Genomic DNA, 25,615 nt, shown 5'->3' on the forward strand with positions numbered 1-25,615 from the left:
CACACACACACACACACACAATGGAGTGTTATGGAATGTTACTCATCCATAAAAAAGAACAAAATCTTGCCATTTGCCATGCCGTGGATGGAGCTAGAGAGTATTACGCCAAGTGAAATAAGTCAGTGAAAGATAAATACCAGATTTCACTCATGTATAGAATTTAAGAAACAAAACAGATGAGCATGGGGCAGAGGGAGAGAGAGGCAAAAATGAGAAAACAGACTCCTTAACTACAGGGAACAAACAGGTTTACTAGAGGGGAGGTGGGCAGGGGGATGGGCGTTAAGGAGGGCGCTTGTGATGAGCACTGGGGTGTTGTGTGAAAGTGAGGAGTCACTAGACTCTATATCTGAAACTAATATTACACTGTATGTTAACTACCTGGAGTTTAAATAACAACTTGAAAAAAATAGCCATGAATACAAATAGGAAAAAAAAAATCATGACTCAAGTGACGAACTCTTTGTTTTCCGAAGCGTGGTAAAACTTTCAGTTTCTAACTTCTTGAAAGATTAAAAATCAACTTTAGGCAATTTGTGGGGCTCCAACCTCCTATCTGCTTCACTTTTATCCCTCGTTGGCTGGTTTTCCCCCGTACTTCCCAGTGCTGTGGCCCTTTCCTCCAAACCTTCTGTTTTTTATTGCATCTCCCCTGCCTGAGCACTGGAGAGCTCCTTCTCACCCCATTTTTTGTCTATGTTCCAATGCTGCCCTCACCTCCACTGTAAGGTCCTGAGATATATCTCCATGTGGCTGTTCAAGATTTAGGTCACTCTATCTGTGTGAATAAATTCACAAAATGCACAGAGGACAGAACTGTTTGCAGCACATGTTCTTCTTCTTTTTTTTTTTTTTTTAAGATTGATTGATTTGAGAGAGAGAGAGCACACAAGCGGGAGGAGGGGCAGAGGCAGAGGGAGAGGAAAGCAGTCTCCCTGTGTGAGGCTCAATCCCAGGACCGTGGGATCATGACCTGAGCAAAAGGCAGACACTTAACAGACTGAGTTTCCTAGGCAACTCCCCACCCCCCATTTTGTATTTTTAAAAAGGATACATATGTATTTTCATATATAGAAATTATCTGGGGTAGGACACACAAGAAACTGATAACCTAGGCCTATAGAGTAATTAATGGGGGGAGGACTCCGGGGAAATGGAGAAAGAGACTTTGTTTTTCTTTTACTGTCTGTTGATGCTGGGTTTTCTTTTTGTTTTTTTGGCAATGTGCATATATTACTTCTTCATATAAATTTTAAAGCAAGGAAATACTATGTATTCTATCCATGTAGATGCTATGACACTGAGAAACTTCCTACAGATGAAATACATTGATACTTCCTAACGGATTTCATTTAGATCTTCTGCCCTGGATATATTTGTGGAAACGTGTGTATGTTCGTGCACTGTGCCTGGAGTGTAAGACAGACTTGGGTTGCGAGGGGAAAGGTCTTGCTTGGACTGAAAGGCTCTCTCGTGTGTGTTTGGACATATTCATTGCTCTTAATGTTTAGCTGTGACTTTTAGCTTAAAGTGATTTATCTTACAGTTGACCTTTTTTTCCAACTAGGTCAAAAAACAATTAGTTGACATTTTTTATTTACGTTTCAGTCTTGATATTTTATTGAAGAGATCCAGAGCTGAAAGAGTTAAATTGTGTGGAGCTTCTGCTAACTTGCTTTTCTGTAACTGCTCTGCTGCTTTGCGGGCTGAACCTTGAGAAGTAGCACCCGAATGATAAGATATGGCTAACTGAAAAATGTAAACTGTGCAGAGTACACCAGGAACTTTAACTGTGTAAAGAGGTCACTGTGATTGTGGCTTTGTGACAAGCCTTTGTCTAAAAAAAAAGTATAAAAACCATATGCTCCCCTTGATCAGGGCTCTCAGCCTCTGCCTGATCTTCGGATATGTTGCAGAGCCCCAGCATGCTGGAACAATAAAGCCCATGCTGTTGCAGAAAGAGCTGCCTTGGTGTCGTTCCTCTGCGCCTCCCTAGGTTGAGATCTTCTCGACCCTAACATTATCAACTGCATAAATCTAACAGCAACCTCAGAATGGCACATAACTTTTGCAAAGATCTTATTTTAGACACTAACTGGAAGACGCACCGTAATTCCTTTTATCTTAGCAAACTCCAAAATGAATGTACAATCAAGGATCACCAGTGAAAATGCAAGGGTTTCTGAGCAAGTATTTTGTAGTGGATGGAGTGCTTGATGCTTCAATGTTCACTCTCCCTTCCCATTGCATGTATGGCAGCAAGAAGCTTTGAGGAAATGCCGTGAGCTCCACTGATAGGCCTTGGTTAGGAAGCCAGTGACTGTTTCAAGGACCTAGCCCTACCATTGTTTGGGGGAAACATAAATGGGCCCCCAAAGACTGAGGATAAAGACTTCCTTTTGGTGGCTTAGGGAGAGGCAGTTTCTCTCCTCTTCTGGATGTAAACAAAGGAGTAAACAGGCCTTGTTGTAACTGGCAGCTGTCCTATAGCCTGGAGGGGAAACCAGTCCTGGATTGATACAGATCCTGTGGTTATGGAGAAAAGAGAGGGAAAGAAGTAATAGTCTTGATGACACAGGTTGCTCAACCAACCAACCATGGAGTCTGCCCCATCCCTACTACGTGATTTCTGCACCTGCACCCCAACCACCCTTCCTCCTGCCATCAGGGTCGGCTCTGTTCTTGCCCATTGTTTACTTCTAGGAATAATGAGCACATCAGGCAGCTGCTGGGGACTGAAGCTAGAAGAATGTGAGACCAGCTTAGAGGGCATTTGTAATAATCCCGAGAGCACTGCTAACTGGGGGCGACAGAACTAGACCACACATCTCCTGTGCCAGAAAGACTCAGTGGGTTCAAGTGGGGCAGAAGAAAACCAAACTACCAAGTAAAGGGAAATGGTCAACCACACTAAATTCTGCAAACAGTGCCCACACCTATAAAATCATACTCATTACGTAGTCTAGTCCCTTCGCAATCTTGTCACTTCTCCGGGCTTATGTCTTAACTCCAGCTAGGTTAGACAGCTCGTGTGTCTGTAAGCACACCGTGCTGGTTAACACGTTATTGTTTCTCAGCGCCAGATTCACCCTTCGCCTGAATTGATAAGACCCTGCACAGTCCTCTCCCTAGAAGGTATCTTCGCTTGCCTAGCTTATTCCTTTGCGTCTTCCAAGACTTGGTTCAAGCGAAACTTCCTCTAAAAAGCTTTCCATGATCTCTGTTACATGGAATCCGCCTGAGCACAACTCCGTGGAGCCCCTCTTGGCTGTAAAAGGCTTTATGTCAGGAGAAGCTCATTTGAATAATGATCAGATGTGAAATAAGCAGAAAACAGAAGAGAGGATTAAGTAGCAGCTGTTAGAAGGACTGACTCAGGAATGAACGGAATACCAGCCCCTAAAAGTGCTTCCTCAAGAGAGGGAGGCAGACACATGAGTTATGATGTGCACACATCCTTATGTCACCGCCTGAGTTAAAGCAGATATATAGCCCATATCGACATATGTCTTGTGTGTATGTATATATGAAGTACTAATTATTATACTTCACTATGTATGTATATATAATCGAAAGCCCGAAATGGACAGATTTTTTTTTTTAATCCATTTGTAACTGGGGCAAAACTGATCTGGCTCTAAATTAATGAGAACGACACACTATAATAGCAATTTGTGTTACAAACTGTTCTTGAGGCAACCATCTGTACTACACAAATAAATTTCGCTCTGAAACTGCAAGGCAACACTTTCCCAGAGTCCTACAGAGAATACAGATGCAAATTTGCCTGGCTCGCTGCCTTTGCTATATCTCTTTGGCTCACCAGTTTGTGAGCAAATTTATATAGAAAATTTTAAAAGCTGGCTCAGGACTCTAGTGTGAGGCTGAAACATAATAACAGCAGTTTGTATTTATGTAAGTAGAATATTGGTCCTAAGTGATCAGATCATTTCAAAATAGGCTCTCATTCATTTACACCACATTATCAAAAGTGGAGAAGGTTTATATAAATATTTTAAAGTGATTTGAAGTAAGGAGTCTTTTCAACAGTCTACATTAGTTTGAACCAGATATGGGTGTTGTAATTTGTATGTTCCTTAGGGAATGTTCCAATGGAATCATTCTTTCAATCCAGAAATTTTCTCACCAACTGATGGTTTGAAGTCCCTTAAGGTTTTTTTTCCTTCATCTGTCATGCCTATGATCTGTCAAACACTGAGCTCAGAACTAGAAAAAAATGAAATCGTAAGACCCAAACTTTGGAACACATAAAACTTACAGCTTAATTATTCTTTCCTTCCCCCAGCTTTATTGAGATATAATTACATAGAACATACAATTGTGGTGGTTTGAGACCTAGATCTATCGTGAAATGTTTACCACGGAAAGGTTGGTGAACACATTTTTTACCTCACATAATTATCATTATTGTCCTTAACCTAAGAACATTCCAAGTCTACTCTTAAAACAACTTCCCGTATACAGTATGGTAGCGTTAACCACGGTCACCATGCTGTGTGTTAGATTCCTGGAACGTATTCCTTGTATAACTTGGAAGTTTGCACTCTTCGACCAATATCTCCACGATTCCCCACCTCCAGTCCCTGGCAACCAAGGTTCTACTCTTTGCTTCTGTGAGTTCACCTTTTGAAAAGTCTACATTGAAGAGGGGATCATATGGTATTTGTCTTTCTCTTTCAGTCTGAATTCATTTAGCATAATGCCCTTAAGGTCCATCTTTGCTGTTATAGGGGAAGGATTTCCTTCTTTTGAAAGGCTGATTAAACATTCTTGCGTGTGTGTGTGTAGTTATATATATGGGTGTATATACATAGTATATATATAATTTATTAATATAATTTATTAATCTGTTGATAGACACTTTGGTTGTTTTCATGTGCTGGCTATTGTGAATGCTGCTGTAGTGAACACCAGAGTGCAGATACCTCTTCAAGACAGTAATTTCATTTCCTTCGACTATATAGCCAGAAGTGAAATTGTTGGATATGATAGTTACATTTTTACATTTTTTCCCATTTTTGATTTTTTTTTTAAGTAATCTCCATACTTTTCCACAGTGGTTGGCACTAAGTTACACTTTCATCAACAATACACAAGTGTTCCCTTTTCTTCACATTCTTGCCAGCACTTGTTATCTCTTGTCTTATTAGTGCTAGCCATCCTAATAGGCGTGAAGTGGTGTCTCATTGTGGTTTTGATTTGAATTTCCCTCATGGTTGGTGAGACTGAGCACCTTTTCATGTACCTGCTGGCCATTTGTATGTCTTGTGTGTAAAAATGTCTATTCAGGTCCTTTGCCCATTTTTTTGATTGTGTCTTTTTTTTTTTTTTTTTTTTTTTTTTTTTTTTTGCTGCTGTTGAGTTGTATTATCTCCTTTCATATTTTAGATACTAACTCCTTGTTAGGTGGTTTGCAGATATTTTCTCCCATTCCATAGGTTGCCTGTTCTTTTTGTTCCTTGTTTCTTTTGCTGTGCAGAGCTTTCTATTTTATTTTATTTTAGATTTTATTTATTTGACAGGCAGAGATCACAAGTAGGCAGAGCAGCAAACAAAGAGAGAGAGAAAGCAGGCTCCCCACCGAGCAGAGAGCCCGAAGCGGGGCTCAATCCCAGGTCCCTGAGACCATGACCCAAGCTGAAGGCAGAGGCCTAACCCACTGAGCCACCCAAGCACCCCATTTTTATTTATCATTATATCATAAGTGTACTCTTCAGTCTCCATCCTCCCCACTCACCTCACCTTTGGTAGCTGTCAGTTTGTTCTCTGTAGTTAAGAGTCCGTTTCTCAGTTTGTGTCTGCTCTTCTTCTTTGTTCATTTGTTTTGTTTCTTAAACTGCACACATGAGTGAAATCATATGGTATTTGTCTTTCTCTGCTGACTTATTTCACTTAGGGTGATACTGTGTGGCTCCATCCATGTTGTTGCAAATGGCAAGCTCTTATTCTTTTTTATGGCTGAGTAATATTCCATGGTGTGTGTGTGTGTGTGACATCTTTATCCATTCATTTATTGAAGGACAATTGGGCTGCTTCCATATCTTTGTTATTGTAAATGCTATAATCAACGGGTGCATGTATCTTTTCAATTTAGTGTTTCCATTTTCTGTGGGTAATACCCAGTAGTGTGATTACTGGGTTGTAGGATTGTTCTATTATTTATTTATTTGACAGAGATCATAAGTAGGCAGAGAGGTAGGCAGAGAGAGAGGAAGGGAAGCAGGCTCCCCACTGAGCAGAGAGCCTGATGCGGGGCTTGATCCCAGGACTCGATTCATGACCTGAGCCCAAGGCAGAGAGAGACTTAACCCACTGAGCCACCCAGGTGCCCCAGGATAGTTCTATTTTTAACTTTTTGGGAAACCCTGTACTTTTTCCAGAGTGGCTGCACCAGTTGCATTCCCACCAACAGTGCACAAGGGTTCCTTTTTCCTCCACATCTTCAACACTTGTTTCTTGTGTGGTTGACAGGTGTGAGGTGATATCTTATTGTACTTTTGATTTGCATTTCCCTGATGATAAGTGATATTGAGCATCTTTTCATGGATCTGTTGGCCATCTGGATGTCTTCTTGGAAAAATGTCTGTTCCTGTCTTCTGCCCATCTTTTAATTTCATTATTTATTTTGGGGATATTGAATTGTATCAGCTGTTTATATATCTTGGATACTAACCCCTTATTGGATATGTAATTTACAAATATCTTCTCCCATTCAGTAAGTTGCTTTCATGCAGAACTTTATAGTTTGATGTAGTACCACTTATTTTTATTTCTGTCACTTGTATTTTTGGTGTCATATTGCAAAAGGCTTGTCAAGACCAGTATCAACATTTTTGTCTATTTTTCTCTTCTAGGATTTTTATAGTTTCAGGATTACATTTAAGTCCTTAATTTATTTCATGATAATTTCATGAGTATAGGTGAGGGGTCCTATTTTATTCTTTTGCATATGATTATCCAGTTTTCCTGGCATTTATTGAAAAGACTGTCCTTTCTCCATTGAGTATTCTTGGATCCCTTGTCAAATATTAGTTGACTATATATTTGGGTTTATTTCTAGGTGCTCCGTTTTGTTCTGTTGGTCTGTGTATCTGTTTTTATTCCAGTACCTTACTTGTTTTGATTCTTATCACTTTGAAATAATAGTTCGAAATCAGGAAGGATAATAATTCCTGCTTTATTATTCTTTCTCAAGACTTCTTTGGCCATTTGGGGTCTTTTGTGTTTCCATTCCAATTTTACGGTTGTTTTCTATTTCTGTAAAAAATGCCGTTGGAATTTTGGTGGTGTTTGCTTTGGAGATTATGAACACTTTAACAATACCAATGCTTCCGGGCACCTGGGTGGCTCAGTTGGTTAAGGAGCTGCCTTCAGCTCAGGTCATGATCCTGGAGTCCCCGGATTGAGTTCCACATCAGGCTCCCAGCCCCACAGGGAGTCTGCTTCTCCCTCTGACCTTCTCTCCTCTCATGCTCCCACTGTCTCTCTCTCTCAAATAAATAAATAAAATCTTAAAAAAAAAAATATCAACACTTCCAATCCATGGCTTGGAGTATCTTTTCATTTATTTGTGTCTTCTTCAGTTTCTGTGATCAGTGTCTTAGTGGTTTTCACTTCCTTGGTTAAATTTATTCCTGAGTATTTCATTCTTTTTGATACTATTATAAATGGGATTGTTTTCTTAGTTTTTCAGATAGTTTATTATTTCAGTACAGAAATGCATTTGACTTTTGTATATTGTTATTATCTCCTGCAACTTTACTGAACTAATTTATTAGTTCCAATAGTATTTTTGGCGAAATTATTAGGATTTTCTATATACAAGATCATGTCATCAGCAAATAGAGACAATTTTACTTTGTCCTTTGTGGTTTGGATGCCTTTTATTTGTTTTCCTTGCCTAGCTGCTCTGCTAGGACTTCCAGTACTATGTTAAATAAGAGTGGTAAGAGTAGGCACCCTGGTCTTGATCCTTAGAGGGAAAGCTTTCAGCCTTCCACTCTTGAGTATGTTAGCTGTGGGCTTGCCATCTATGGCCTTTATTATGTTGAGCTACATTCCTTTTGTACTCATTTTATTGAGAATTTTTATCAGGAATGAATGTTGAATTTTTGTAAAATGTGTTTTTTGCAGATGATCTGCATCATCACATCATTTCTAAAATTATCATGTGATTTTTATGTTATTCTATTAATGTGGTCTATCATCTTTATTGGTCTACATATGGTAAACCATCCTTGCATCCCAGGGATAAATCCCACTTAACAGGATGTACAAGCCTCTTGATGTACTGTTGAATTCAGTTTGCTAGTATTTTGTTGTGAATTTTTACATCTATATTCATTTGAGATTTTGGCCTATAGCTCTCTTGTAGTGTCCTTGTCTGGTCTTGGTATCAAGGTAATGCCAGCCTTGTAAAATGAATGTAGAAGTGTCCCCACTTCTTCAGTTTCTTTGATGAGTTTGTTAGGGATTGATATTAATTCTTTAAATGTTTGATAGAATTCATCCATGAAGCCATCTGATCATGGGCATTTCTGTGTGAGGTTTTGTTTGTTTGTTTGTTTGTTTGTTTTCTTTAAAGTACCAACACAGGGCTTGAACCCACAACCCTGAGATCAAGACCTGAGCTGAAATCAAGAGTCACATACTTATCCAACTGTACACCCAGGTGTCCCTGTTGGAAGGTTTTTGATTATTGGTTCAATAGTAGTGGTATGTTCAAATTTTTGATTTCTTCCTGATTCAGTCTTGGTAGGTTGTATGTTTCTAGGAATTTACTTATTTCTTGTAGGTCGTCCAGTTTTGTTGGCATAATTGTTCATAAATGCCTTTTATGACTCTTTGTGGTTTTTGTGTATCCATTGTAATGTCACCTCTTTCATTTATAGTATTATTTGAGTCCTCCTTTTTTCTTGGTAAGTCTAGCCAAAGGTTTGTCAGTTTTACCACTTTATAACACCAGTTCCCAATTTTGTTGATCTTATCTATTTTTCTGCCCTTTATTTCTGCTCTGATCTTTGTATTTCCTTCTTTCTGTTAACTTTTGGACTCTGGGCTTAGTGTGTTCTTTTTCTGGTTCCTTGATGTGTAAAGTTAGGTTTTTTATTTGAGATCTTTCTTTTTCTTAATTTGGACGTTTATCACTATAAACTTTCCTCTTAGGACTGTTTTTGCTACATCTCAAGTTTCGTTTCATTGTTTCCTTTTTTGTTTGGAGGTATATTTTTTTACTTCCCTTTTGATTTCTTCTTTACTAGCTTTTCAGAAGTGTGTTTTTTAACTTTCACATGTTTGTGAATTTCCTAGGCTTTCTTTTCTTTGTTGTTGTTGATTTTTAGTTCCATACCATTGTGCTTAGAAAAGTTACTTGGTATGATTTCAGTATTTTTTAATTGCTAAGACTTGTTTTATGGTCTAGCATACAATGTATATCCTGGAGAATGTTCCATGTGCGTTTGAAGAATATGTATTCTGCTGCTGTTGGATGGGATGTTTTGTCTATTTCTGTTAGATCCATTTGGTCTAAAATATAGTTGAAGTCTAGTGTGTCCTTATTAATTTTCTGTCTGGATGCTCTTTCCATTGTTAAAAATGGGGTGTTAAAGTTCTCTATCATATTGTTGTCTGTTTCTCCCTTTATATTTATTGGCATATATTTACATTTATATATAAGTTTATATCTATTAAGTTTATAGGTTTACTATGTTCCTTTAGTGGCGGCATGTTTCCCTGATTCTTTACCACCCCTCTAGCCTTGTACAGATGTCTGCACATTTGAAGACACAGTCATCTCTTCCAGACTTTATGGACTGATTTTGATTAGGAAAGACCTTTACCCCTTGGGTGGGGACACACCAGAACATGTTGGAACCCTGGAACCACATGTGGGGGCTTGTGATGGTTCAGCTCAGGCTTCTGGGGTCCAAGACATCAACAGCTACATGGTTCTAGACAAGGACTGCAGAGAGATTGCAGTGACTACAAGGCCTGTTGGGAGTCCTCAACGGTGCCTCCAGGTCCAGTGGCCAGCGACCAAGGTGAACAGAACTGGTGATGTACAGATACTCGGTTGTGGGGACCACCCATGCCTTGCAGTGGCAGGGGTTGGATTAGGTACAGAGGTGGTAGCCAGGGCCAGCAGCATGGCACCACAGCTAACTGTAAGCACACTGGCAGCTGTCAGCATGCACTCTGTTGCTGCAGACTCACCCTACAGGCACAGCAGAGCAGGACCAGCCAGTGTTGGGAATCTGCCTGGGGGCATGCGCATGTATAGTGGGAGGGGCTAGCTGCAGGTGAGCACTGCTGGTGCAGGCCAGCCCCAGGAGACAGGGCCAGGACCACAGGCAACTGTAAGGGCTCTGGATGTGGTGTTCACTGTTAAGGCTGTGGGATCTCTCCACTGGTGTGCATGTGCTGGTCAAGGTTGGCAATGGAAATCAGGCCAGGGGCATGTGGGTACACAGCCGGAGGGGCTAGTTAGCCCCAGATGTGTCTGCCGTGGTGGGGTTTCGGCCACCAGCATCTCGGCTGGCATCTGTACTCTCACAGCCACAGAAGCCAGGGCTGGCTGTCCGCATAGATACTAGTTCTGAGAGGGGGGGTCCAGAGTGAGACGGGCGTCAGGTAGCTGTCAGCTGTGATGGGGAAAACCTTTGAGGGGAACCCTCAGTGGTGAAATCTGTAGGGGTCCATGCTGCTGTGTTGGTCATTGGTTTCTTCAGTGCAAAAGCTACTGCTGTCCTCCGCAGAACAGTTCACTGGGAACCACAGTCACTCCTGCTGGTGGCTTCTGCTGGTAGCCCTACTCTTCTTCCAGGCCCCTACTACCTCTGTATGTTACAGCATTTTCCACCTCTGGGTGGGATGAGACCAAAGTGGGTCCCTTGTCCAGTGCCCCCAAAGGCTCGGGGACCTGGGGGATGGGATGGTGCTGGGAAAGCGATCCTGTTTCTCCTTCCTCTTTTGTGTGGTGGTTCTCAGGTTTCATTGTTCCATTGTGTTGCTTGCTGAAGTGGAAGAGGACCTTGAACGCTATTTTTCTGTTTGTGGAGAGCTGTCTTGTTGTTGATGTTTATGGGTGGATGGAAGGTGGGTCTCCTACCCTGCCACAGTGGTGATGGCACTCAGCTTCATTATTCTTAGCAGTAACTTGACACCTCTTCTAAACGTAGGAAGTTCGCTTTCTAGCATGCTTTTTAAAGTATTATAGATTTAATACAGGCTTATTTTAAAAATTGGAAAATATAAAAAAGCAAAAGGAAGAATGTTGAAGCCATCTGCAATCTTAACATTTAGGAATAGTTATTTAGGAATAGCTATTTGGTAATTTTGGTGCCCGGGTGGCTTAGTCAGTTAAGCGTCCCACTCTTAATTTTGGCTCCGGTTATGATCTCCGGATCCTGGGATCCAGTCCCATGTTGGGCTTCCTGCTCAGAGGGGAATCTGCTTGTCTCCCTCTTCCTCTGCCCCTCCCCTGCTCCCCACCCTCTCTCTTTCTAAAATACATGGATAAATCTTTACTTTTATTTATTTTGAAAGACTTTATTTATTTGAAAGAGAGTGAGAGAGACAGTACAGCGGGGAGAGGGGCAGTGGGAGAGGGAGAAGCTGACTCCCCGGTGAGCAGGGAACCTGATGGGGGCTCCATCCCAGGACCCTGAGATCATGACCCGAGCTGAAGGCAGGCACCGTGGTAAGTCTTTTTTTTTTTTTTTCCTTTAACAAATTGGTACATTTTGTAAGTCTTTTTAAAGTGCTCATGTTAAAATATAAATTTTATGTAGTTTACACAGATCTTGTTTTCCAAATGAAACATAATGTGAATTTCCAAAAGTGGCAAAATATCCTTCACAAACTTTATTTTAATGACTGCATGGTTATTTACACAACCATTAAATATTTTTTATCTATCCTTTTATGTCAGTTCATCATTGCTTGCAGGTTTAAGTATAAACTTGGCAGTGCCTCCAAGACTATTATTAAACTTTGCCTTGCCTCATCTCCTGCTTTCCTCCTTCACATTCTAGACCAGCTGTGCTCAGTTCCCATGTATCATATTCTGTCTCATCTCCTGGACTCTACCTATGTGTGTCATTCTAAGACATTTTTATTCTGTTTCTGCCTCATTCCCTCTCTCTACTTCTCCCACTCCTTTTTTCTCCTAGTTAACACCTACCAATCTTCGATGGAGGGTGAGTGTGTGGATAGAAAAATAGAGGGAGGCCTAGGACTAAGGCCTTGATACCTCATTTATAAAAGCAGAAAACCAGAAGAAGGATGTGGAAAAAAGATGAGGAAAAGCAGGAGAATACAGTATCACAGAAAGTAAGCAAGGAAAAGAAATGTCAAAATTTGTAGACCAACAGAACAGAATAGAGTCCATCAGTAGACCCATGCATATGCTGTCGATTGATTTTGACAAAAGACATAAGGTAGTCTTTTTAACAGAGGGGGCTGGAACAATCAGATATCCATATGGAAAGGGAGAACGTTAAGCTTTACCTCACACCATATACAAAATTAACTCAAAATAAATCATGTACCAAAATGTAAGGATTAAACTACACCAGTTCTAGATGAAAACATAAAATATAATCTTTGAGATTTGGGGGGAGGCAAATGTCATTAAGAAGACTTTCACTGAAGGGGAGTGAAGACCAAAACCTGATTGAAGTGGGTTTCTTTTGTTTAATATTATTTTTTAATTTCCTTATAGTTCACATAAGTACAGTGTTGTATTAGTTTCAGGTATACAAGTCATTGACTTCTGTACATTTGTCAGTACTGTTCAATTATGTTATTTAATCCCATCACCTGTATCCCTGCCCTCTAACCATCTGTTTGTTCTCTCTTAAGAGTCTGTTTCTTGGTTTCTCTTTTTTCTCCCTTTGCTTATTTGTTTTGTTTCTTAAATTCCAAATATCCGTGAAATCATACGGTATTTATCTTTCCCGACTTATTTCACTTAGCATTATTTGCTCTCATTTCATCTATCTTGTTTCAAATGGCAAGTAATCTTTCTTTCTTTCATGGCTGAATATTTCATTGTGTGTGTACATTGTTAAAAGGTTTTCCTTATAAGGCCTTAATTCGGACCTACTTTTTTGAGGGATTTTATCATAAATGTATGTTTTATTTTGTCAAATGCCTTTTCTACATCTCCTGCAAGGATCAGATGTTAATTGACTTGCAAATATTGAACCATTCTTGCAGGCCAGGAATCCCTCTTGATTATGCTGAGTGGTTTTTTTTAGTGTATTGTTGGATTCGATTTGCTAGTATTTTGTTGAGGATTTTTGTGTCTATGTTCATCAGAGATATTGGCCTATAGTTCTTTTTCTGTGGTGCCTTTATCTGATTTTGGTATCAGAGTGTTACTGTACTCAATTAATATGGAAGTGTTCCTGCCTCTTCTATTTTTTGGAATAGTTTGAGATGAATAGGTATTAATTCATTTTTAAATGTTTGGTAGAATTCACTGGTGAAGCCACCTGGTCCTAGACTTTTGTTTGTAGGGAGTTTTTGGTTATGGATTCGATTTCATTGCTAGTTATCAGTCTGCTCAAATTTTTTATGTCTTCCTGTTTCAGTAGGTTGTCTCTGGGAATTTATCCATTTCTTCTAGGTTGTGCAATTTGTTGGCGTATAGTTTTTCATGATCTCCTCTTACAATCCTTTGTATTTCCGTGGTGTGTGTTATTTCTTCTCTCTTGTTTGTGATTTTATTTGGATCTTTTTTTCTTTTGATGAGTCTGGCTAAAGGTTTAATTTTATTGATCTTTTCAAAGAAAAAGTTCCTGGTTTAATTAATCCGTTCTATCTTTTTTTTTTTTTTAAGTTTCTAAATCATTTATTTCTGTTCTAATCTTTATTATTTCCTTCCTTCTGTTTTGGGGCTTCATTTGTTCTTTTTCTATCTCTCTTACTTGTAAGATTAGGTTGTTTGAGATTTTTCTTCTTGAGGTAGGCCTGTATTACTATAAAATTCCTCTTAGAACAGATTGTGTTGCATTCCAAAGATTTTGGATCATTGTATTTTTTTTTTAATTTTTATTTATTTAATTGACAGACGTGGTGGGAGCAGGAGAAGCAGGCTTCCCATTGAGCGGGGAGCTTGAAGCAGGGCTCGATTCCAAGATCCTGGGATCATGACCTGGGCTGAAGGCAGACACCTAACAACTGAGCCACCCAGGTGCCCTGGACCATTGTATTTTTGTCCTTTTTTTTTTTTTTTTTTTTTTTAATTCCTCTTTGATTTTTTGGTTGAACCATTCATTTTTAGTAGCATGTTATTTAACATTCTTGTATTTATGCTCTTTCCAGATTTTTCTTATGTTGGTTTCCAGATTTATACCATTATGATTAGAAAAGATGCATGGTAGGATTTCAGCCTTTGAATTTGTTGAGACTTATTTTGTGCTCTAACCTGTGATCTCTTCTGGAGAGTGTCTTATGTGCACTTGAAAAGAATGTGTGTTCTGCTGTTTTTGGATGGAATGTTCTGAATATATCTGTGAGATCCATCTGGTCCAATGTGTCATTCAAAGTCATTGTTTCCTTGTTGATTTTGTTTAGAAGATTAACCCAGTGATATATGTGGGGTGTTACAGGCCCCTGCTTTGCTCTATCACTATCAACTACCTTGGTATTAACTGCTTAATGGATTTGGGTGCTCCCACATTGTGTATGTAAATATTTACAATTGATATATCTTCGGTTCTATCGCTCCCTTTGATTATAGCAAGAGATAAAGGAGACTGCATAGTCTTTTTTCTTTCCCCCTTTAATTTTGTCTGATCTATTTCTATGCTGGCTTTCTTCTCACTCCCATTTGCATAATAAATGCTTTTCCATCCCTTTACTTTTAATCTGCATGTGTCTTTCGGTCTGAAATTATAGACGGGTCTTGCTTTTTCACCCATTCCATCATCTTACGTCTTTTGATTGGAGTGTTTAGTCTATTTACAGGAAAAAATGGGCATTTTAAATAACATAGCCATTCTGGAAAGCAGAGTCTCCTCATTCTTGGAGTTTGTTGTTGCTATACATCTAGGGTTTTCCTGTATTATATAGTCTTTGTGTGGCTGAATTCTCTGATTAGCTTAATGGTGAGCCAATAATTGGACACAGATTTTCTTAGATGCCTAGAACCACTGTCTTCCAGTCTTTGCAGAAGGACTATGTGCGTATTGGGGCAGGTCTTTAACCTTCAACTAAGCTGTTTCCAACTGTTTTAGCCTTTACTTTCTGCTTGAGTGGAGCCTCAAGGTTACCCCGAGTGAGCTCCTCAGACCTTCTCAGCTCTTTCCTGAGCATGTGCATGGCGCTGGCCTTCCACACCACTTTATGCATCTGTATTGCCCTGTAGAGTCCTGGGAATAGGCCACAGCATTTCAGAACATTTTTATGTCTCATTAAGACTTTCAGTGGGGTGAAGACTGAAACCTGATTGAAAAGAAACTTTTTCTTTTATCCCCCAGATTTTTGGTTATCCTATTGTGTTTTAAACAAACAGCTCTTTTTTTTTTTTTTTGCTGTCTCTGGTAGTTGCCAGGCTGCTGGTCTTAGCTGTGATTGTGGGCTACTGCTTTTCATGGTCACCAAAGAGTTGGAGGGGAGGGTGGTGGGGACTTAAAATGCCACAAGGCTTATTGTTCATACCAAGATGTGGCTATTTTTTCTTGAACATGTTTCCCAATTGCTTAAGTCTTTGATTAGTTTCTAAAGGTTATTGACATTCTTTTCCAGTGTTCTCATTGCTTTTGGAGAAAATTTTTAGAGGTCCTTACTCTGTCGTTTTTACTAATATTACCCGTATCTTAAGCTTAATTTTTTTAAAACTGAAAATACATTGTCAAATATGTTTTGAATACTAAAAGGTCTGTTTATGCTGTAAAGAACAGTCAGGTAGGTCTTGTAGTAGTCAAATGTATTGTGGAAAGAGATGTTGGAAAAAAGGGAATGGTGAATTTTACATTCTAATTCTGTAAGTGCTCTATCTGGTTAGGAGGTACATGTAAATAACAGCTTGGAGGGAGGGTTATGTATTAAATAAAGTAGAAATAGCCATATTCCTCAAGATACATTAATAAAAAGTCAGGAATGTTATTAAGAATTAAGGTGGTCTCTGGCTATGTTAAACATGGAGGAATATTTTACTCTGGAAAATTCAACCTCCTTAAGCACTTGAAAAAATAGAGGGGCTTCCTTTTTTCCAACAAATCACAAGTTAGATCAAAATCTCTCATACAGTGTCTCTTTAAGACTCTAAGCTTTAAGGCACGGAATCTTAAAAAGGTGTGCTGGGTCACACCATCCTCAGGCTGGTAGACAAAAGGAGACGGAAACGCAATGCTTACCCTCTTAAGCAGCAGTGAGTTCTGAGCCTCTAGCTGCCAGGACGTGCTTGATAAATGATTCTCTTATGTGGCAAACACTCTCGAGGGCACATTCATATTTTGACAAATATCTCCCAAATTTGGAAGTCATGCACTGTGGTGCTGTGTAATCATCAGAAGAGTTAACTGCCCATCTGTAGTGGTGGCTCTTCGTGATCTAGTGCAGAGATGAACTTGGGCTCTAGGGCAGGACAATTCTTAGCATTCTGTCCATGATGCCTTTCTCTTGTGTCTCAGAATTCATAGATATGTATATATTTATAATGTCAGGACTTTGGAACCCAAAGACTTCAAGAAGAAGACACCTATTCACCACACTCTTGCCTAGAAGACAACCAGAAATATTTGGTAGGTTTTAGATTCTTTTGAAATGTGAAAGTTAACCACAAGCAGATATAATCATGTCATTGAGTCTAAAACTCAGTTCCTATTGTATTTAATATTGAACTAAGACAAGTGTCTGGTGAAGCATGACCCTTTGTATAAGCAGATGTGGAAAGGGGAATTCTTGTTTTTCATGCTTGAGCAGCAAGAACAGTAATCGAAGTTCCTGTAAATGGTTTTCATTTCTGTCCCTTTTGAAGTGTAATTAGAATGACTGGTCTATCATGTAGGTTACAATATTTGCTGGTAAACAGCTTATTCATATGTTTCTTCTGAAATAAGAGTGATTAAAATGCATGAGACTGTTTTCTGGAACGAATCATTCAAGCATTATTTCTGATGGTGGGAACTGAATTAGAAAAGTGAGATATTTAAGTATCCTCCTATGGTATTTTTCCATGTAAGAGGATATTTTTCCCCACCTCAAACATTTGCTAACACCAATAATTTAAGTTGTTTTATGTAACATCCATTGAAGAATGAGCTATTGAAAAATACAAGCCATTTCCTGACCAGTGCCTCTTGGCTCTTGGTGTATCATTGGCTTTCTCTTACCTTTTCTTAATTTTTAATTTAGATGGAAAAAAGAATGGAGGGTGAGGAATTGGGGAACTGTGGAGAAGGGAATTATAAAAGCTCCTGGGACTGAGAATGTATACTATAGAATTTTGCTCAGATTCCATGAAAAATAATGATTCCTTTTCTACTTGGTAATGCAAATAGCCTAGCTGACCTCCAAGTACCTACCGTGCAACATCTGTTCTGAGGAGGGAAAGCATTTTTACACAGTAAAGATGGAACATATATAGTCTAATCATTCTGTGGTATAGATCAATATTTTTAATACCAAGGGCTCATAATATGAAAAGCTCTTACCCCTCTCAGCAATAATTTTCAAGGGGAATGTACGTGACATCCTTTGCAAATTTCCACCAGTCAAGATGTCAATCTTTTGTATAGTCTGTATTACTAAAGAAAGATAAAATTATACACTTGGAAAACAAAAGCCATCTTAAATGTGCTTTTATTCTATAAACTTGCCCCTTCCCCCAAATGACAAAATGCATGGCGGGGGTGGGGGGGTGATGTCTTATCCATGGATGATAATTATTGCTACACGAGTGGTCCCCAAATTCATTGGGGGGTAGGCAGATCCTATTAAACTTGTACTAATATTTTTAGCTAACAAGGGAAACAAATTAGAGTTTCCTAATAATGAACGTTAATGCTGATACTAATCAAATGAGAGTAAGTGCATACTTACCTGTGACATACCGGACCTGAGTATTCTGAGGAAAGAAAGGGAATTTGAGTGTAGAAGTTTTAACAGTGGTACTTTCCTTCACTCACTACTTTATCACATTGTGACTTAGGCAATTTACACTAAGTAGAATTTATAAGCCTAAGCACAACACAGTAATTAGATTAAAATTAAGCATCTTTAATGTGAAAATACCTATACCATTGTGTTTTAGAGACACAGGGTATTAAATGTTACAGCACAAATTAAATGAGTAATGAAAAAAATTTAGGATCAAGCTAAAGCCATTCTTAAAAATTTATGTTAAAAAAATTATGTAAAAAAAATTATGTAAAATTAGCTAAGCCTACACTTTGAGGAGTTAGGAAAAATAACAGGAATGTAGTAAGAATGAGCCAAAGCTAATAAAATAGAACACAAATACAGTTAGAAAAGATTTACGAAATGAAAGGGTTTTTGAAACATTGACAAAACTGCCAACATGGATTTAAAAAAAATAGTCTAATAAACTTCAGGAATGAGTAAACTGTAGACATTTCAAAAGAGATAAATAATCAACTTAATGCAAAAACATATTTACTTATTTGAGAGAGATAGCACAAGAAGGGGGGAGTGGCAGGGATAGGGAGAAGCAGACTACTCTCAAATAAGGGACCCTGATGTGTTGATCCCAGGACCCTGGGATCATGACCTGAGCTGAAGGCAGATGTTTAACCAATTGAGCCACCCAGGTGCTCCTAATGCGAATATTTAAAATTTAAATATGATGTATTAAAAGTAAAAATAGATTATCAAGACAGTAAAAATTATTAGAGGAATGAAAACAATAGTTAAATTCTTCCACAAAGAAAACTCTGGGACTGTAGGGTCTATAAAACATCAAAGGAGAACTTCTAATCTTCTAAAAAAAAAAATAATTGCAGAGAATTTTTGAAAAGAAATATTCTGGAACTCAGGAAGAGAGCATAATTTTGGTATACAATTCCAGTGAGGACAGTAAGGAAGAAAAAGTATAGGCCGTTACAAACTCAGCAATACAACAGTTTTCAAAAAAGTTAGTATTTCATAAGCAAGTTTTATGTATCCAAGGAATGCAAAATTGGCATACTAGAAAATTCACAATGAAAGGAGAAAAGCCATATAGAATTCTATAGATGGGAAAGCATTTGAGAAAATTCAGCATCCAGAGTATAAGCAAATTTCATACTTAATGAAGACAAGACTGAGTTTTCATTTGTATCAGAAACAAGACAAAAGCACCTGCCATCACTCCTATTGAAGAGTGTCCTTGATATCCTACTCAACACAGTAAGACAAGGAGAAGGAAAAAAGGATTGGAATGAAAAAAATTATTTTAATATACAAAAGGCAATCATTTCAACATAGTAGCCCCAATTAGAAGATGTATTTAGAAACAAATACTACTTACATTAACAAAAAATTACTTACAGTTTTTTTTTTTTTTTTTTTTTTTTTTTTTGAGGTATGAAACCTCCAGAGGGGAGCAAAAACGGTATTATTTGGAAAGACTAAAAACCTAAATAGAACATACTATGTTCATGGGTAGGAAATCTCAACGATAACAGATTTCAAATGGATCTTTGGATTCAGTGCACCTCCAATTGAAACCCCAGTAGAAATTTCCCAAAACAACACAACAAACCTAAGTTTTACTTCTATGAATGCATATGGAAGAGCAAATTGTATCTGCCACAACTGATATGGAACAGCAAATGCCAAAGAATCACCAAGATCCCCTTGATAGAAACCGTCAGGAAACAAGTCCTATCCCCTTCAAGGTCCGAGGTGGACTAAGAATCAAAATTGACATGGGACAGATTAACAGAAAATAAAATTTAATGGTATACATATGGGGAACCTACTCAGGCATGCAAAGTTCAGAGACAGGCAAAATGAGGTGACTAGGTCATTCTGAACTAAGGAGAAAAGGGTAGAGGGTCTGGGATTTTAGAGGAAAGGACTGTACTTCACAGGGTGATGAGAGAAACTGTTTGAAACATAATTACATGTTTACGATTTTTTTTCTAAATTTTACCTATTTATTTGACAGACAGAGATCACAAGTAGGCAGAGAGGCAGACAGAGAAAGAGGATAATTAGATGTTTACCTGCCATACAGATGGCTCACCTAGATAAAATTTATTTTTGCTAATAACAGCTCATTCTAGGGAGGACTACCAATTTAGACTCTTAGATGCAGTGAAGGGAGGAACAAAAATTTCTCTTGAGCCCATAGGGTCCTGACTGCCTTTAAGAATAACTTTATACCAGGACGCCCGGGTGGCTCAGTGGGTTAAAGCCTCTGCCTTCGGCTCCGGTCATGGTTCCAGGGTTCTGGGATCGAGCCCCACATCGGGCTCTCTGTTCGGCGGGGAGCCTGCTTCCTCCTCTCTCTCTGCCTGCCTCTCTGCCTACTTGTGATCTCTGTCAAATAAATAAATATTTTTTTTAAAAAAAAGGAATAACTTTATACCTTCGGAGTAACCTTTATGCTGAAGTAGTTTGTTTTAGGGCAGCCTGCCCTGGGCTGCTACAGCTACTTCCTTTGAAACTTCCATGAATTTTCACGCATAAAAGTTGAGCTAACAGCAGATATGCCGAGGGTAACAATCCTGTCAGTGTAACTCAGAAAAATCATAGAGGCCACATTGAAAATGGGTAGGAAGGGTGGAGATGTGTTCAGGAACCAACCAGTCTGCAAGGCCAACCACCAATGGAAGGGACACCCAGAAGCAGAGAGGAGCAGACCCTACAACCAGGCAGCCCAGATAAAGAAGTACCTAAACTGGGAAGACAAGTCCTTATTTGGTTTTTAAAAACCGGAGGGGCTTAACTTTGTGGGTGTTTCATAAGTGGGGCTTAACATCAGGATCCTTGAAAATCAGTGGGCTCAACTCAGAGCTGGAGAGCAATAGGAAGTGGAGTCCCCACCCTTAAAGAGAACAGCACAACAAACAACCCCGTCCAGATACAGCATAGAAACAGCAGTTTGAAAAGAGCCTAGGGCCTGTGGGGAAGGAGTTGTATTCACTAATCTCAGAACTGGTGGGGGGTGGGGGGTGGGGGGTGGGGTGCAGGGAGGGATCTATAGGAGACTTCTCAAGAACAAAAGAGCTAATGGTGTCTCTTCTCTCTCCTGCTCCCCCAGCCCAGGTACACAGACACCTGCGGAAACCAGTACAGAACCCTCACCACTTAGCTTTTGCTAACAGCATGCCTTGCCACTGAGTTTTCCTGAAGACTGTCCCATTCAACCTGCCTCACTCCATAGGCCTCCCTCCAGAGTGATTCCTCATTGTGCCTCAACGGGGGTCAGCACCACTCCAGAGGTACTCTTGCCCTGGGGAGAGCAGAAGATAACCGCACACACAGCAGTTCAATGGCAGCCCCGACTGCCTGCCCCACCCACCAACAGAAACCCTCCGGGGGTGGGGGGGGCGGGGGTCAGCACAAAGAGAACCCAGTCATTCAGGGTCACTGCAACCACCACAGAAGACTGGGGACAGACATCTTCTCTTACTCCTGACCTTGCCCACCAATGAAAGCCCCTTGGGGACAACAGAGGGAGAGAACTCTATAGTTTGGTGCAACCATGGTTCCAGCAAGTGGGCTGAAGGCAAATATTGGGTCTGACCTAATTCAAGCCCAGAGTGGCCCCAGACTGGCACCTTAACAGCACAGGGACCAAACCCTGATGACAACAGGCAAAGAGGGCCAGGGAAGCCAACTAGACTAAAGGCAAATGTGGCTCAACGACAGTAGTAGGGTACATGCAACACACACAGGAGATCCCCCTGAAGCACCAGGGTCTCCGGAGGAGGAACACTGCCCTATAGGGCATTTCAGGATCACTTCATAAGGCCTCTCATTTCAAGATCAGGAGACCTAGCTGACTTGAATACACAGAAGCAGAATTAGGAATTATGCCCCAAATGAAACAACAGGACCAAGAAGAGTATGTAATTGTCATAAAGATACTCACTAGACTTAAGATTGAAAGATCCCCACGTGGCCTTCAGCAAAGAAAGAAAATATAAAAAAGAACCAATTAGAGATGAAGAGTTCTGAAATTAAAAATATGCTCAAGTCAATAAATAGTAGGCCAGAGGAAGCAGTAAAACAGATAGGAAGCTAGATGATGGTAATAGAGCAACCAAGCTGGACAGGACCAAAAAAAAATGGTAAGAGAACTCAGCAACACCATTAGGTGTAATAGCAGTCACATTCTAGGGATCCCAGAAGGAGAAGAGAGACAAAAAGCAGAAATTCTGATTAAGTATCTGAAAACTTTCCTAATCTGGGGAAGGAAACAAATCTAGGTCCAGAAGGCACAGAGAGCCACCCAAAAAAAAAAAAAAAAAAAAAAAAAAAATCAACCTAAGGAAGTCCACACCAAGACACAAAAAATGGCAAAAAGTAGTGAGAATTTTTAAAGCAGCCAGAGGAAAAAACAATTATATACGTACAAGGGAAACTCCATAAAGCTGTCAGCAGATTTTTCAGCAGAAACTTTGCAGGCCAGTGGCGAGGGGGTTGATATGTTCAAAGTGCTAAAGAAAAAAACCCTGCAGTTAGGAATACTTTATCCAGCACGACTGTCATTCAGAATACAAGGAGAGAGAAAGTTTTTCAGACAAAAGCAAAAGGAATGCGTGACCACTAAACCAGGCCAACAAGAAATACTAGGGGGAATTCTTTGAGTGGAAAAGAAAAGGCCATGATCAGGTATAAGAAAATTAGAGAAGAAAAAAATGTAAATATAACATGTTTACATGCTCAGGCACCTGTAAACATAAAGTAGATTAACCAGTACAGGGATTAAAGCACAAAGCAGTAAGATCAGTTAGATCTAGAAAAAGATCAGTAAAGGGATTCACAAAAGAATATATGGTATGATGTCATATACATAAATGTGTGGGGGTGGGAAGAGTAAAAGTTATATTGTCCATGCTACGCATAGCAATCTACAGATATAATGCAATCCCTAGCAAAATACCAACAGTATTTATCACAGAACTAGAACAAACAATCCTAAAATTTTAGGGACCACAGAAGACCCTGAATTGCCAAATCAATCTTGAAAAACAAAACTGAAGCTATCCCAAGTCCAGATTTTAAGATAGACTATAAAACTGTAGTAATCAAAATAGTATGGTACTAACACAAAAATAGACCTATAAATCAACAGAAAAGAGAGCCCAGAAAGAAACCTACAATTACATGGTCAATTAATCTACAACAAAGGAGGTAAGAATATACCAGGGGAAAAAGCCTCTTAAACAAATGGTCCTGGGAAATCTGGACAGCTACATGCAAAGGAATGAAACTGGATCATTTTCTTATACCACACACACACATCTCAAAAGGGACTGAGGACCTCAATGTGAGATCTGAAACTATACAACAAAGGAAGCCAGAGTATGCAGTGCGACAGTTCTCTTCAAAAAATGTTGGGAAAACTGGAAAACTAGACCACTTTCTTCCACCATACACAAAAACTCAAAATGGATTAGGGTTCTAAACGTGAGACCTAAAACATAAAAATCCTGGGAGAGTGCACAGGCAGTAGTTTCTCTGCCATCACCCATAATATTTTTCTAGGTATCTCCTGAGGCAAGGGAAACAAAAGCAAAAATAATCTATTGGAACTACATCTAAATAAAAAGCTTTGGTGCAGTGAAGGAAATAAACAAAACTAAAAGGCAACCTGCTGAACGGGAGGGGAGATTTGCAAATGACATATCCAACATATAAAGAGTTGATGCAACTCAACACCCAAACAATAATTAATTAAAACCAATTAAAAAAGTGGTCAGACATGAACAGATATTTCTCCACAAGGCATACAGGTGGCCCAAAGACCTGAAAAGATCAACATTACTCATCAGTGAAATGCAATTAGAGGTACAATAAACTGTCACTTCCCACCTGCCAGAATGGCTAAAGTCAACACCACAAGAAACAACAAGTATTGGCAAGGATGTAGAGAAAAAGGAACCCTCGTGCACTGTTGGGAATGCAAGCTGGCGCAGCCACTCTGGAACACAGTATGGGGGTGCCTCAAAAAGTTAAAAATAGAGTACCCTAAGGTCCAGTAATCACACTGCTGGGTATTTACCCACAGAAACTGAAACAGTAAATCAAGAAGATGCAAGCATCCCTAGGTTTATTGCAGCATTATTTACATTAGCCAAGATACGGAGCCAGTCCATGTATCTTTCCATAGATAATAAATACATGGTATAAATACGGAAGGGAGTATTACTCTGCCATAAAAAAGAAAATTTGTCATTTGCAACATAGAATTCTATCTTCTAAATCCATCTGAGTGAAATAAGTCAAAGACCTATCATAGGATTTCATTCATATATGGAATTTCAGAAATGAGAAACCAAAAAACATACTCTTAACTATAGAGAACTGATGGTTATCACAGGGGAGGTGGTTCGGGGTACAGGTGAAACAGGTGATGGGGATGAAGAATACACTTAGCACTGAGTAATGTATAGAATTTTTGAATCATTATATTGTACCCTTGGAATCTGTTACATTTGGATTAAATATGAATTAAAGATAATTTTTTTTAATCGAGCTGGTAGTTTCATTGAAATAGTCTCTTGGTCATCCTTATAATAGTTGAGCTCATTTTAGGAGGCAGTAAGTCAGGTGTATTTTGGTTCAAGTAATCAGGTATTAAATAGGAGGCATTTTTATTGTCTATACATAAGCTGCTGTTGTGATTTCTCTCAAGTTTACATCAAGTCATTTATACTTAGTTCACAGGGCTTCAGGAAAGAGGGCAGTTTTAATTCTCAAATGATTCCAAGTCAGCAGGGTGGGGGACAAATCAAAATGTTAGTTTGGAAAATCATAGCCAGACATTGGAAGATACTAGGAGAAATCAGGATCTAGTCCAGTTTATAATGCATAGCATTAACATCTAATATCTACAAAGATGTTGCATTTTTTTAAATGAAAGAGCCAAATTAGCAGTGGTTTGTTTGTAAAATTAGTTTAAAAACAAACTTGGCCTGAATATATAAGTGCAGCAGGAATACTGGTTGACCATACAGAGTTTTAAAAACCCTGCTTTTGGGGCACCTGGGTGGCTCAGTGGGTTAAAGCCTCTGCCTTTGGCTCAGAGAGTCCTGGGATCGAGCCCCACGTTGGGCTCTCCGCTCAGCGGGGACCCTGCTTCCTCCTCTCTCTCTGCCTGCTTCCCTGCCTACTTGTGATCCTTGTCTATCAAATAAATAAATAAAATCTTTAAGAAAACAACCCTGCTTTTCTGGAACTTTTCATAAGTCCTCTCTAGATTGAACTTTTGACAGCATCTCATGGCCTGAAACCACGCTAAAGACTTGATGTCAGACTTTGCCTACAATACCTAATGGATGTGAGTGAATTCATCTCTTTGGGGTTTCTGCACCTGCCAGGAAGGAACCTTCTTTATTCTCTTGGTAAGGTTGCTGGGAACTCTAAGGAAAGGTACCAGGCTGAGATTTCTAAGGGGCCTCACTGG

General features: G+C 39.3%; 1 long non-coding RNA gene across 4 annotated transcripts in view; it reads left to right on the forward strand.

The window, feature by feature from the left end:
- Nucleotides 1-24,684, forward strand: part of LOC132026856 (uncharacterized) — a 44,319-nt gene extending 19,635 nt beyond the window's left edge. For 2 of the 4 annotated variants that reach the window (XR_009407023.1, XR_009407027.1), the window contains exons 2-3: nucleotides 16,665-16,775; nucleotides 21,242-24,684. This is a non-coding gene — a long non-coding RNA (uncharacterized LOC132026856). The remainder of the gene's footprint in view (nucleotides 1-16,664; nucleotides 16,776-21,241) is intronic. The other 2 variants (XR_009407026.1, XR_009407024.1) reach the window with 1 other exon arrangement.
- Nucleotides 24,685-25,615: the final 931 nt, after the last annotated feature.

Source organism: Mustela nigripes, chromosome 1, assembly GCF_022355385.1.
Source record: "Mustela nigripes isolate SB6536 chromosome 1, MUSNIG.SB6536, whole genome shotgun sequence".
NCBI classification, from domain to species: Eukaryota; Metazoa; Chordata; class Mammalia; order Carnivora; family Mustelidae; genus Mustela; species Mustela nigripes.